This window comes from Phasianus colchicus, chromosome 1 (assembly GCF_987193195.1).
Source record: "Phasianus colchicus chromosome 1, bPhaCol1.hap1.1, whole genome shotgun sequence".
Lineage (NCBI taxonomy): Eukaryota > Metazoa > Chordata > Aves > Galliformes > Phasianidae > Phasianus > Phasianus colchicus.
Window position 1 is genome coordinate 54,792,997 of NC_143436.1, and position 13,183 is coordinate 54,806,179.

The 13,183-nt window shown below is 42.1% G+C and overlaps 2 long non-coding RNA genes across 3 annotated transcripts in view; one reads left to right on the forward strand and one right to left on the reverse strand.

Annotated features, from left to right (window-relative positions):
• The window catches only part of LOC149919612 (uncharacterized), a 79,724-nt gene that overhangs the window by 29,978 nt on the left and 36,563 nt on the right, over positions 1–13,183 (forward strand). Inside the window, exon 2 of one of the 2 annotated variants that reach the window (XR_016468008.1) lies at positions 1,465–1,621. This is a non-coding gene — a long non-coding RNA (uncharacterized LOC149919612). Of the gene's footprint in view, positions 1–1,078; positions 1,622–13,183 lie in introns of those variants that run through there. The other variant, XR_016468011.1, reaches the window with a different exon arrangement.
• The window catches only part of LOC149919613 (uncharacterized), a 70,812-nt gene that overhangs the window by 24,387 nt on the left and 33,242 nt on the right, over positions 1–13,183 (reverse strand). The window lies entirely within an intron of this gene.

Sequence of the window (13,183 nt, forward strand, 5' to 3'; positions counted from 1 at the left end):
CTGTCCAAAAAAGACATGCTGCCCCCAAGTTACAATCCTGAAAAGGACTCTGTCAACATGTTTTATCAACTAATAATAATAATAAAAAAACCTCCTGTGTTTTTCTAGCAGCTATTTATAAAATGTCTCTAGAAGCCAGACAGTGAATCAGCCTCCTTATCCAACTTTTGTTTCTACCAATGCAAATGCTCTCGGATTTGTTATTAGAGGGTTGTTCGAGAACAGCTGGGCTGCTGGCATTCAAGCTATTCCTTTTTTTAACGGGTTTTGTTCTAAGTACAAAGAGGCAGATTCAGCGATCATTCATGGACTTAAAGTCAAGCATATACTTAATTACTTTGCTGCACTGAGGCCTAAAGCATTTGTATTAAAGCTAAACCATACAAAAACAGTCTTTCTGAGCAAGCATGCACAAATGTCTGTGACAAGCGCAGTCCTTGCAGATCTGGTATGGAGATAACTGAAAAGGAGTTGTAAATTCCCCCCAGTAAACCACAGTAAAGCTAGGGTAAAGACTGCACAGGCAGCTTTCTTATGGAAGGTGGCTGGGGCTGAAGGCGGGGTGATTGTGCCCTCTGAGATTTCCCCACTGCTCAGCTCACACTCAGGCAGAAAGGAAGGGTAAGGAATTTTAGCCTAATGTACTGTCATGGGTGCATGCTTCTCCTGGTGGTAAAAATCCACTAGCAACCAGCACGCTCACCTCCACCCTTTCATCTTCTGATTTCCCACTCCCTGTGCCTGCAGTTGCCCAGGTTAGTAAGTGCTCCAAGGAGGAAATGTTGTCATTGCATTTAGTGGGACTATTGCAGGGAACTGTTCAGCCATGAATTTGCAGTGAACTAGCTGAGCATGCTAGAGTGTAATAAGAACTGTTGCTAAGTCTCATGAAATGCTGTATAAGGATCTGATCCAACCCACACCGAAGTCGGGGCAAAGACTCCCACAGATTTAAGTGGGTATTAGATCGAGACCTCAGACTTGTAAAATCTTCAGGGCAGGGGCCATGACTTTGTTACAATGCACACTGTGCACTTAATGCGCTCTCTAAGTAATAATAAATAAAAACTTGGAGGTAATTTGATGGGGGGTGGGGAAGAAGTTTCCAAAGCTTTCCAAAGGGCCTTGTTATCCCAGCATACCAATGTATCCTACCAAAGCTGTGCTAATCTTTTTAAATATCTTCATACAAAGACTGTAAAATCCTAGTTGGTTACGTGGGCTGCAGTCATTCTGCAGCAGCTATTCACTTCACTCAATAGCTCACCTTGCAAAAAAAATAAAATAAAAAGCCTATCTGTTATTATTCCTTTGCACATAATTAATGGCTTGCTGCCATCCTCTGCTGCACAAAATCTTTGAAATCTTTCCTGTTCCCCTTTACATGCTTCTCTTCCAACATGAGACACGACTCAAAAAGTTATCTTTGGGTTCAGAAGTCAACAAACTATCCATCACTTTCAGGGCACTGTGGAGGAAGACAAATAAACACGGGAATGAAAGGACAATGGAATCTCTAAAATGCACCCAGTTTCCTGTGACTAACCAACTGATAGGCACGGACAGGCTCTCGTGGTTCATGCTCAAGGATGACCGTAAAAGCCTTTGACAGCTAAATGAGGTAGGCAGTTGTGTTGTTTGCTTTTTTTTTTTTTTTTTTTTTTTGGTTGGTTGGTTGGTTGGTTGGCTTATTTTGTGTGTGTGTGTTTTTATACAAAGATACCTGGTTTACTTTCTTCTTTATGAGCGAGATAATTTAGCTCTTGTCAGCTTTGAATGAGCAATAGACTGGCCCCTTCAGTCTCACCTAGGAAATGCAGAGGACTGTTATCTGTCTGCCTCATATTAGTAGCAGACTTTTCCTTTCCTCCTTCTTGAGACAGTCAAATTACAACTTACTTATTTTGTGCCATCGGGTGGGATCATTTCAAATACACACAGATATTTGGTGGGACAGATGCTGAGCAAGGATTCTCTATTCTTCTGGCTTTTCCAAACTAGCATTTTACCCTTGCAATACTCCCATGTCTCTGGCTCAAGCACCAAAAGAACAAACCCCAGAATTCAATGTGGTATCAGGTCTGACATTTCAGGAGGCTAATGAGAAAAACCTAGACCAGCCATATATCCATTGTTTGCTGTCGAGGGGAATATATTTGCTTTACTGGAACTGTTTATTCCAGGATCTCTACTGGGATACTGACATTTTGCAAATGCTTCCTCTGAGATATACTATCAGTTTGCTAAACAGTCCCTTTGAGTGCTCTTGTCAGTTGTGTTCACAGATAACTAAATTGATACATAAGGCAAAGCACAACAGATTATCAGCTAAGAAGGAGATGTCAATCTTGGTGACTGTCAGTAGAAGTCTGGAGTAAGTCAGATGGACTCCATGGGGTTATTTGCCCCATACAAATGTCGCTGAGTTCAGGTCCTGTCATCAGGGTAGGGGAAGATGCTTATTTTTGCAGCTTTGTAACATGCAAGTAGCCACAAGTCCTCTTCTCTTTTAGTGGGCTTGTCTGGAGTTGTAGGTTTGGAGGACAGGCTGCAATGTAGAAGCTGTTTTGCTGGAGAAACATACAGCCATGCCCAGATGGACAAGAGCAGTGCAAGCCTATCTAAAGCATCCAAAATCAGGAAGAATTTGGTGAGGTTTCATAAGTATGGGAAATTCTGTACTACTGCACCAGCATGTTTTTCACCTGAGAAATAGCACTTTTAACTTCCTTCGGAGCTGAAAAGCTCTCATTCATGTTCTTCACATGTCACTTCACCAGAGTTAACTGAACATTACCACTCTCACTCCCTATTTCTCCCTTCACCTACTCTGACGTTCAGAATTTATGAAACTCTGAGGGCCACTTGTCCACCTGGCCTACCATGGGAGCAGCCCAGAGGCAGCAGAGCTGGAATAGCTGAGCATGAGGCCCCATATGAAAGGGTGTTGGAAGGGCTCGACGTGCTCCCTTTCCTTGCCTTAAGTAAGGAACAAGAAACATCACAAAATAGGTCAAAATTGGCCAAATCGGTTATGAAAGTTCCACCTGAAACTCTCAGGAGGAGGAAACATGCAGTTCATCTTTAGGTGCATATGAGAAAAAGAGAAGGTGTTTTGCTGTTCATTCATCATTTTGCTGATTGAGGATGTTTCCCTCAGAAAATAAATGGCTGTACATATTAGCTTTCAGATAGAGAGAGATTTGTTCTGTTTGGTGAGCTGTAAATAGCCTTTCCAAAAATGTAAAAAGCGTCATGAGGCTCAAGTGTTTGGACATGCTAAACAAAAGATTATGTACGTGACTTTGGAAGAAAGAACCTCTCTTGGAAAACATGATGATGGGCCTGAGGAGAGCACGTTAAACTTGAATCTAGGTAAGTACAATACAGCACTTTCTGATTTAAGAGTTTTCAAAAAGAGTTCAAATATCTGCACTTTTCACAAATCCAAGCCAAGAAATCACCTAATAGGGTATAATGAACATATATATATTCACCAAAGCAAGTGTGCTGTAGTTACCATCTGCGTGTTTCAATGGTACATTAATGAACATGTCTCCTGGTATCTACGATTAGCTACATTTCTATTTTTGGCCCATATTTGTGTCTAAGATGCTGAACTAAAAAAATTGTTTCCAATTAAATAGCAAGGAGACTGTCATTACAACTTGAAACACCCTGCAGTTTCAACATAAGGTTTCATCTTTTATCTATCTTTACTAGCATGCTTATATTATTAAACACTTTTGCTTTTGTTGTCTTTTTAAAGGTTTGACAAATGTGTATGCACCAGGCATTTGACACTTAAGTCTAGATTTGTCAGTCATATGTCAGTCAGCCTACTTGCTTGAGTGGGTGATCACTGGCTAAGGCTCACCTCACTCGGAGTAATGGCACTTGACTCATGGCAGGCCATTTCAAGATCTCAGAAGAGTGACAGCACTCCCCCCTGCACTACTATCTTCACATTTTAGCAATCTGGATTTGACCTTTCAGAGAAGGAGGGAAAAAGGAGCTGTTATTATATCTGACAGGAGCATACAGTTTTTATTGGGATCAGGCACACAGAATAGATTCAAGTGGGTCATGGTACATGAATATAATCTGGTTCCCAATTCACTGTTATATTCCACAATGTGTGTAGAAGTCTCACAGATAATTTTTCCACAGACTGTGGCATAAATATATATCCTTAACAAAACTGTCCAAGTGTATTAGCAACTGTACAGTTGCCTGTCCTTGTCCAGAAAGAACATTACAAGGACTCAGTCTTGCAGAGCTCTGGTGTGAAATTCCCCAATGGAAAAGGGAGCCTGTGTTTGCAAGCAGAACTGTTTGTGTACCAATGTGAGACATTATACATGTGATCAGCCTGGAACATAAGAGTGCATTTATTTATTCTGTGGATTACTATTGTTTGTGCATCCTTCAGCACCACACAAATGGCATTAGATTTAAAGCAGTTATATTTTGGGAGGGGTTTTGTTTTCCAGGCCGTGGCCTTGAATTAACAATCAAGGGTATTTTTAACAATACAGAAAGGGATGCCTATGTATCTATGATACTATAGGTGAAGACAGGCACCAGAACGCCTCCCCACAGTGTGCATTCAAGCTGCAGATTGGTAGTGTTGTTATTTCCTAATTTGTGAGACCACAGCTTGACAATGATGGCATTCTTCTAATGTATTTCTGGTGTGCACTTTTAAAACAACTATCTGAAAAAGCAGACATACTGGTGAGTTCCAGCCAAGGCACTACAGGGATGGTACAGATAACCCTGTTACACTCTGAGGTGGAATCACTCTGACTTCCAGGTAAGTCTTCAACAGGGAAGTAGGCGGACAAGATTACACTGTTCTTTGCCACTAAGGAGGAGAGACTTTCATAAGCTCTTCTTTAGTGGACAAGCTTGCAGCAGAGAACAAGGCCCCAGGCCTGTTTCTGGTCCACCCAAGCCTGGTTTCTTCTGTATCCTTTTTCCTTCTGCATCTCACTTCCTGTCCGCATCTCCTGCTCCAGCACCATTTTTCGTATTGCCTCTACCTTCCTCATCTCTGTGACCCAAATGTAATCCCAGCAAACTTTCAGTGTATTTTTCATACGCTTTTTGGCACATGCACAATAGTATCAGCCAGCTGCTAGTGCTGTTAAGTGCGCTCTCTGTCCTGAGGAGCAGAGGTTAAAGACACGGCCAAACACTGATGGAATGCAATGGTAGGGAATTGCAAGCTCCTGCCTTCATTTCTGTAAGACTAATGTAAACAGCCCACGGTACCTGGAGGCTGGTGAGATGACCCAGGAGTCAAGAGGAGGAACTTAGGTCTGTTTACAACTCTTATTTTTTATTTGTTTTCTCGCTACTGCTTTCAGCTGAAATGACCACTGTTTTGAGTCAAACAATCTCATGTAAAAGATACAGCAAAGCCAATCTTTGATTACACCTGAAGAGCTGCATGTAAGCAAGTTGTTCAGCCTCTCCATTCCCAGCGTCACTTTTGTCAGACTGAAGGATCCCAGACTTGACAACTCAGATAATTAGAAGTGGCAAGGGGAGAGGAGCAAAAGAAAATACAGCAACCTCTTACGATCCATCAGCTGTCAATCTTCCTTAGATTTCATGGAGATAGCACAAAAGTGCACACCCAACCTTGGAAAACTCCTTTGCACATCCCATTACCTGTTTTGCATGCATGTGGGACACAGACCATGGCAGGCCACTTCTGCTGCAAGCTAAAGAACATTGTGAAGGAGATGGAAAAGGAAATGCCACAGACCAAAGGAAATGACAGCATGCATTTTGCAGATAGCACTCTTTCCTCTGTATCATCATTAATTTACCATCCTCGCAGAAGCTGCCTGGTCTCTGTTAATGAGGTCTCTCCCTGTCAGATGACATGGAAAAACCACTGGCTCTGACCCCTGGAGGTCACCAATAATCCCGCAGCACTTCTCAAAACAATGCAATGTTAAGCTCTGTGTCACGGGCAAATTGGCTTTATCTACCCCAAATTTAAAAAATCAATCAGCAGTCATCATTTTAACAAGTTTGCCCCTCCCAGACCTCGCTGGTCAGGGCCACTGTTAACAAGTGATCAATTAGCCTGGTTAAAAGCACCGATAACGACATTTTTGTGTCAGAGCCACTTGGAGGGCTGGCTGGCAGGGCCTAATCTCCCCTTTCCTCATGGCAATCATTTCTGAAAGAAAAACAGCTTGCCGTCTGGATGACAGCATTAAACCTCTCTCTGGATTTATGTTCAAGATGCCCTCAGAGAAACGAGGTGGACTTTGAAAGTCTAGCAGCAGGCAGCCCAGCTTGGTCAGTCACCCAGCCCCACCAGCCCATGCAGGTGACCCGATGACTGCTGACCAGCCCCAGCAGGGTTCGAGTTCAGATAACACAGGTGCAAAACACCCTCTTCTGTGAATAAATTTCTAATGATGCTTTTGGCACACCGGTGTGGTTTGCCCTAGCACTTGCAGCCCTGAGTCCCTTTGTGATCAAGACTGTCTATTCTTTGCATTGCTGGTGTTTTCCACTCCTATCAGATGCTTTCTGCACTTAGTCACAGAACTTCAGTCAACGTATATTGCGAGTTCAGCTGCATTTACATCAGAACCAGCTTGGTATTCCTCTCAGTCTTCTTATAGTAGGGACATGAAGCCAAGTTTTGTCACAGTATGAGAAATACAGATGCTATCTCTACAATTTGACTGCAGCCCCATGAAAAGGGTCTAAACACATACCTGTGGGCGCTGGCCTGACCTCAAGCTTCAGTGCAGCCCAGGCAAATTGCATCTGGCAGGAAAACAGTGTACCCTACGGTGATGCCCCTCTACATCAGCCTCTGCCACACCACCAGAGCAGCAGGCTGCTAGTTCAGGCAGCTGCTGTACCAAGTCTGTATTCTCTGAATGGCTGTCCTCCACGTCCTCTGGTGTGGACTGCTGGGCAGCCAGGCGGAGGCAATGCTTAGGGCTGGGTTTATTTGGGCACAGCTATGGAACACCCAGGGGCAGGTATGCCCTCCTCTCTCCCCACTCAGAGCATGTCTGGAGCCAGTGGGCCTCTTCACAAACCCACATAGCTACATACACACTGCATGCCAGCTGAAAGGATAGAACCTTGGAAACATGCAAAAAGGCAAAGAACCAGTGGCCCTCTAAGGACATCAGCTGTCATGGCTTATAACCTAAGACTTCCTAAGAACAAGAGAGCAAAGGGGCTGGGACAGCTGAAGCTATGGCTGTGCCATGACTTTGCCCTAAGTCCTCAGCATTGTAGACTCAAAAGAACTGACTGAGAGACAAGCAGAAGCTTGGAGCCTGCCACCTTCTTTAGCTCTTGGATTGCAGCATCTGATGGTGCAAATGCCACCACTTTGGGTGTGCTCCATCTCTTGCCCAGATCAGCATGACATGAGGACAGAAAACAGTACTGCTCATCCCCCTTCTTTGCCCCCATATGTAGGACACTTGGCCACCCCACAGATGATGCTGCCTCCCCCTGGGCAGCCTCGAGCCTAGAGCATCTCCGCAGGCAGCAGTGATGCATTGTGTTTATGAACCCTGCCTGCTAGCTTGTGTATCACTGTCTATCCCTGAACTACCAATACATCTTAAAATCCTGTTTGTAACAGAAAATCTTCACTGGAACCAACACAATGCAATCCTTAGCCTAAATTTTGCATTCAGCTTTAGGCCTCCCTTGTGGCCCTGGAAGAAGTGCTGTAAGAAGCCCAGTTTATAAAGTCTCACCCTCAAGATGTCAGCCTTAGAAATGTAGTATTTTCTAATAAAATACAGCCAAGCAGGCCAGTTCAGGAAGAGACCTACCTGGGGAAGAGACCTGAATCTATGCTCTCCTTGCCAGCAGGAGTACTGAATGGTGCCTTAGCACACCAAGAAGTCATTTTTATGAGTGTTACTTTGCTGTACAGCTGCATCTGGTCTCCACATTTCCACTAATTCCTGCAATTTCTGAGTAATTTAAAATAACTCCTGTTACCTCACTTTATCCCCTCCTGCCCATTATTTTTTTTAAGTCACTGATGTCACCTCAGCTCTTTTCTTCAGTCACAGCAGAACTAGTTTCTCACTCTCACTTTGGCTTCTCAGTTTTCAGTCTCATTCTCTGCTCCTGACAACTTCCATAAACCTGGGCTAAGTGGGATTCTTCTGCTGCTACTTCTTACTACCTTGGCTGTGTATTTTTAACAGACTATTTACACTATCCTTCTTGGCTTGCCTCTGAGGAAGCACTCTTTTCTTTCTCAAGACATGTTCATTTCTTTTTTTTTTCTTAATATGAGTACACTGTGATTCATTCTACAAAAGCTACCCATTTTAGACTTCAAGAAAGTCATCATGCTATTGGATGCAAAAATTTATCTTATGAAGCATTGACAAGAGAGTTTAGATAGTTCTATAAAGTTTGACACTGAGCTAATAGCCACTCCCTATGCCATTTAGATGCTGCTGTTACCCTCACCTTGAGAGAAAATAGATGCAAAGTTACAGATGTGTTAAAAGTGTGCCTTTTGAGGCATGGTTTGTTACACAGATCCAACATCTGTTCTTTGTCTTCTGAAGCCATTCAAATGTGTATTCATGGTCCCACTGTGAGGGCACTGTCTATCAACCATACAGAGCTGGTGCCAAGAAATGCATTCCTTCCAGCTAACAGAGGCTTGGGGTTGGGATCCACAAGAGCCAGCTTTTCATCTACTCATGGGTCAGTGAGAAGTCATAGCATCTTCCTTCAGCTCCAGACTAAGAGACTGGAGGCCACACTTGCTATAGAGCAGGAGCTTTACTTCTTTGGAGCCTTAGCAAGACAGCACGAAAATGGGTGTAAGAGCCATCAGGATGGAATTAGGCCATTGTGCAAGCAGGACTTTCCCAGGGACAGCATACAATAATTGCCAAGCGCAATACGAGATCTGCCATGATGATCTCACTGCTGAATAATTCAGTGATTCTTTTCAGTTAACATCAAAAGGGATGAGCAATCTTCAAGGGGGGCTGCAACCTTATAATAGAGTTATCACAGGTGTGAGGGCGAGGGGAGGGGAGCATGTGGAGAACTAAGCTGACAATAGCCTTTTATGTGGGAACATTAGAAAATGAATGTGCAGGTCTGGGGTCATCTAACCTACTCTTTGGAGACCTTCCTCAGAATTGCTTTCCACACCGCATCAGAAAGCACTACAGACAGCCAAGCTGACGTGTGTAGCCGCTCTGATAAATGACATGAAATGTTAGAAAATAAATGCTGGGTTCTCCTTTCTAAATTATTTTTCTCCCTTTTGTTTAAATCTTGGAAGTTATTTGATTGTTTCTTTTAGTTTCTTTTTTGGCAGCCTTGGACATTCACACAAACAGCTGTGGAGAAATTGCAAAATAAATCCTCCCCCTTCTCTTTTATTTTCTGGTAGGCTATGTTGGGAAAATAAATATGAATGGCACAGATGTTCCATTTTTCTCTATGCATAAAACAGTTTATGACATCTTGCAAATACTGGAAAAATATTTCTTTTAAGAAAGAGATTTCTCTTTCTCAAGCACACTGCATTTCAGAGATGTTTTAAGAAGTATTGTAGAGCAAAGCCTGTTTTTGGATGCCTTTTTCTAGTTTACTAACAACATCAGAGAAATAAACCAAATGCTTTTAAAGCAATTGTGTTGGTTATTATTTGGATTTGAAAAGCTATTGAAGTTTTCAGTGATGCTCATCAGCTGCTATAGATACATAGATCTCTGCAGACCCCCAGTAACAGACTTTAAGAATACAGTTTCAAAATTAATCAGCTGCAAGAGAAAATGTTTAATGTAGAAAGTGAAATGTTTTTAAAAATTACTGAAAAAGTCTAAAAGTTAAAAAAGGTGTGTTCTTCTCTTTAATTACGTAAAGAGAAATATAGTCAAGCACTGCAATCAAATGTATAGTCACACCATACTGAATAGCCTGCAAGCAGAGAAAACAATAAGAGAACTAGATAAGGTGCCATTCATCATGAATTTCCTCTGCTGTCAACTCACTCCATTGCTCCCATCATAAGTAATTGGACCTTTCCCTCAATCACGGCCACGTGGGCTGGAAAAGACCTTGAGAGGTCAGTTAGCCCATCGCTCTGCCCCAGGGCAGGATCTGCTATGCTTACCATCACTTCTGGCAGCTGCTTGTCTAACTGCTCAAAAATCCTCCAGACACAATTCCACAACATCCCTGGGTGACCTACTCTCATGTCATGGTCTCTTGGCCTTTAAAGAATTTTTTCTGGTGTCTAATCTGAATCATGCATGTTGCAATTAAAATGCTTTTCTCCACAGGCATGGAGGAGGGGTGATTCACATTCTCTTTCTCTTGCCCGTGAGATGCATGCACAGAAATGCTGTTCCACAAAGACTGTGTCTGTAGACCATAGGTCTCCTCACAAAACCTCTTTCCCCAAAGTATTTTTCATCACCTACATTCAGAAGGAGCATTTTGACACAGTAAGGGCAGATTTCTGCTATTTTGTTCATCAGGTTACAAACTCATAAATGAAAATTAGGAGATCAATCATAGAATCATAAAATGCTTGGGTTGGAAAGGACCTTAAAGCCCATCCAGTTCCAACCTCCTGCCATGGGCAGGGCTGCCACCCACCAGCTCAGGTTGCCCAGGGCCCCATCCAACCTGGCCTCGAAGCCTCCAGGGATGAGGCATCCGTAGTGTCTCTGGGCAGTTGTACCAGCGCCTCACCGCCCTCTGAGTAAAGAATTTCTTCCTGATATCTAATCTAAATATCCCCTCTTTTAGTTTAAAACTGCTCCCCTTTTTCCATCCTATGAGATCATGTAAAATTCTATCTCCCTCCTGTTTATAAACTTCGTTTAAGCACTGGAAGGCACAGTGAGATCTCTCCAGAGCCTTTCGTTCTCCAGGCTGAACAAACCCATCTCCCTCAGCCTGTATTTATAGGAGATATGCTCCAGTCCTTTGATCATTTTCATGGCCCTCCTCTGGACCTGTTCCAACAGTTCAATGACTTTCTTGTGATGGGGACCCCAGGTTTGGACACAGTAATCCAGATGAGGCCTCACGAAGGTAGATAAATAATGGTTACTTTTTTAAATGTTACCTGCTTACTGGTAATTTCAAAGTGGCCCATCTCCTCTGTTACCTTCCTCATCCACACAACTCTTGTTCAGCTGTTAAAGCTGTCCATTTGCTTTTCAGGAAGCCAGCAAACCAGAGTTTATGCTTATCCATTCCCAATAAGGCTTGTAAGGACAAAATAGCACCTTGTTTAAATGGTACCAGTATTAACCACCTTCATTAATTGCTTCATGCTGTGCTTATATTGCAATCAGGCTTACAGTTTTCCCTTACAAAAAAAGTTGGGTTTTTTTTTGAGGGAAAATTCTTTTCAACTAAGCTATTAAGAAATGTCCTGTCCCATCCATTTGTTTTCTCTTTGCAATGAGTTCATAGTTTTTAGAAAGTATGTAGAAAGACTTCTTTTTTATCAAAGAAAACCAAAGGATTTCAATAGCAGGAACATGAAGTGGCCTGTGGTGTTCACAGTATATAGAAAGCATCAACAGTATGAGATTATGCCCATGACTCTCCAACTGGGAAGTGAGCCGAGCTTCATGTTTTCTATCTAGACCGAATCAACCCTGATACTACTGTGGTACTCACAGCTTATAAGCTGGGCAGGGCACAACACAACCATAGTTGTTTCCTTATGAAAGATGGAGAGAAAGAAAGGAAAAGCAGAAAGAAACACGACCAAAAAATCAGGAAAAAATTGATAAAATTTCTCAGAATGGCTTATTCATTTAGCCAAGTGCAGAATATAAAACCAGTGGACCAGATTCATGATATTATGCAGGGAAGTGTCTTATTTTGCAGCTGGGAAAAAAAAAAAAAAAGAAAGAAAGAAAAAAAAAAAAGAAAAAGAAAAAGAAAGAAAGAAAGAAAAATAGAAAAAAGTTCATTAGATGAAAACTTTCATGAGATTTAAATGTTACCATCTGCAGTATAAAATTGGGGTCACCCACAATCATGATTCACCAGCAAACAAGGCAAGAAGAAAAGGAAAATGTAATCAAGCAACTGTTGCACAGACCATGAATCAGGACTCTTTTCATTTGGTTCTGCCAAAGGCTTCCTGTGGGAGCACTTCACTTCTCTACACCCAGCTTCTTCCATCTGCCGTATGGGAGCAATACCTCATGTTGTGAGCCTTACTTCACACACTTGTGAAGCAGAAACACTCCCTCGTGCAGCAGTGCAAATGGCCATTTACTAATTGTAAGTACTATTACAAAACAGAAACAGTTCAACTATTTCTATCATTTTTTCCACCTCCAAAGAGATCTCATTCAGTCATGGGCTCTGTATCCAGAATTTAGCCTTAATAATTCTTTGCATTTGAAAATAATCTCCTTTCACGTTTGATACATTAGACTCCAATTAGTCTGAAAGCCTTCAGTGGCACCCCATAAGCAAACAACATGTGATTGATTTGTGACTGTCTTCTGAGCTAGCAACAAGATTATTCTTTTTCTAAGCCTGACACCTTATAAACCTGCTTATGACTTTTGCAGGTACTTATAATGGCTGCTGTCTGAAGCTTTTGCATCATAAGAGAGACCAGATGAAATTCAGCAAATGAAGGATTTTTGTTCAAGTCTAATCCTCAAACTAAAACAGTGATAGAAACAGATTACAACAAAAGATAAGTTTTTCATTGGTACTGAGAAAAGAAACCATCAAAGCCATCAGACCATAAAATAATTAGAAACCAGTGTAGAAAAAAATCTTTCAGATCAATGAGGACTGTTTGTAATCCATTTCTTATTTACTTTGGCATTAGAATGGTATTACAACTCAGTGGAATTTAGACTGAAGGACAAAGGAGGACTGCAACCCCAAAACCACAGATCAGTCACCCATGGAGGTGCCTAAATTTCAACACCCCGCTGTTTCTAACCCCATATTTTCCCAGGAGCCCATACATGCACATAGAAATGTGATGTGTTACGTCCTTGACAGAACTGAGCTTCATTCTATCTCACACCTAAAAACAAAGTTATGTTCCTCCACCTATTGAAGGTTTAGCCATTTTAGAATTTGTATAACATAAGAAAGAATCTGGATATCTCTCAAAGTGCAATAGCATTTATTA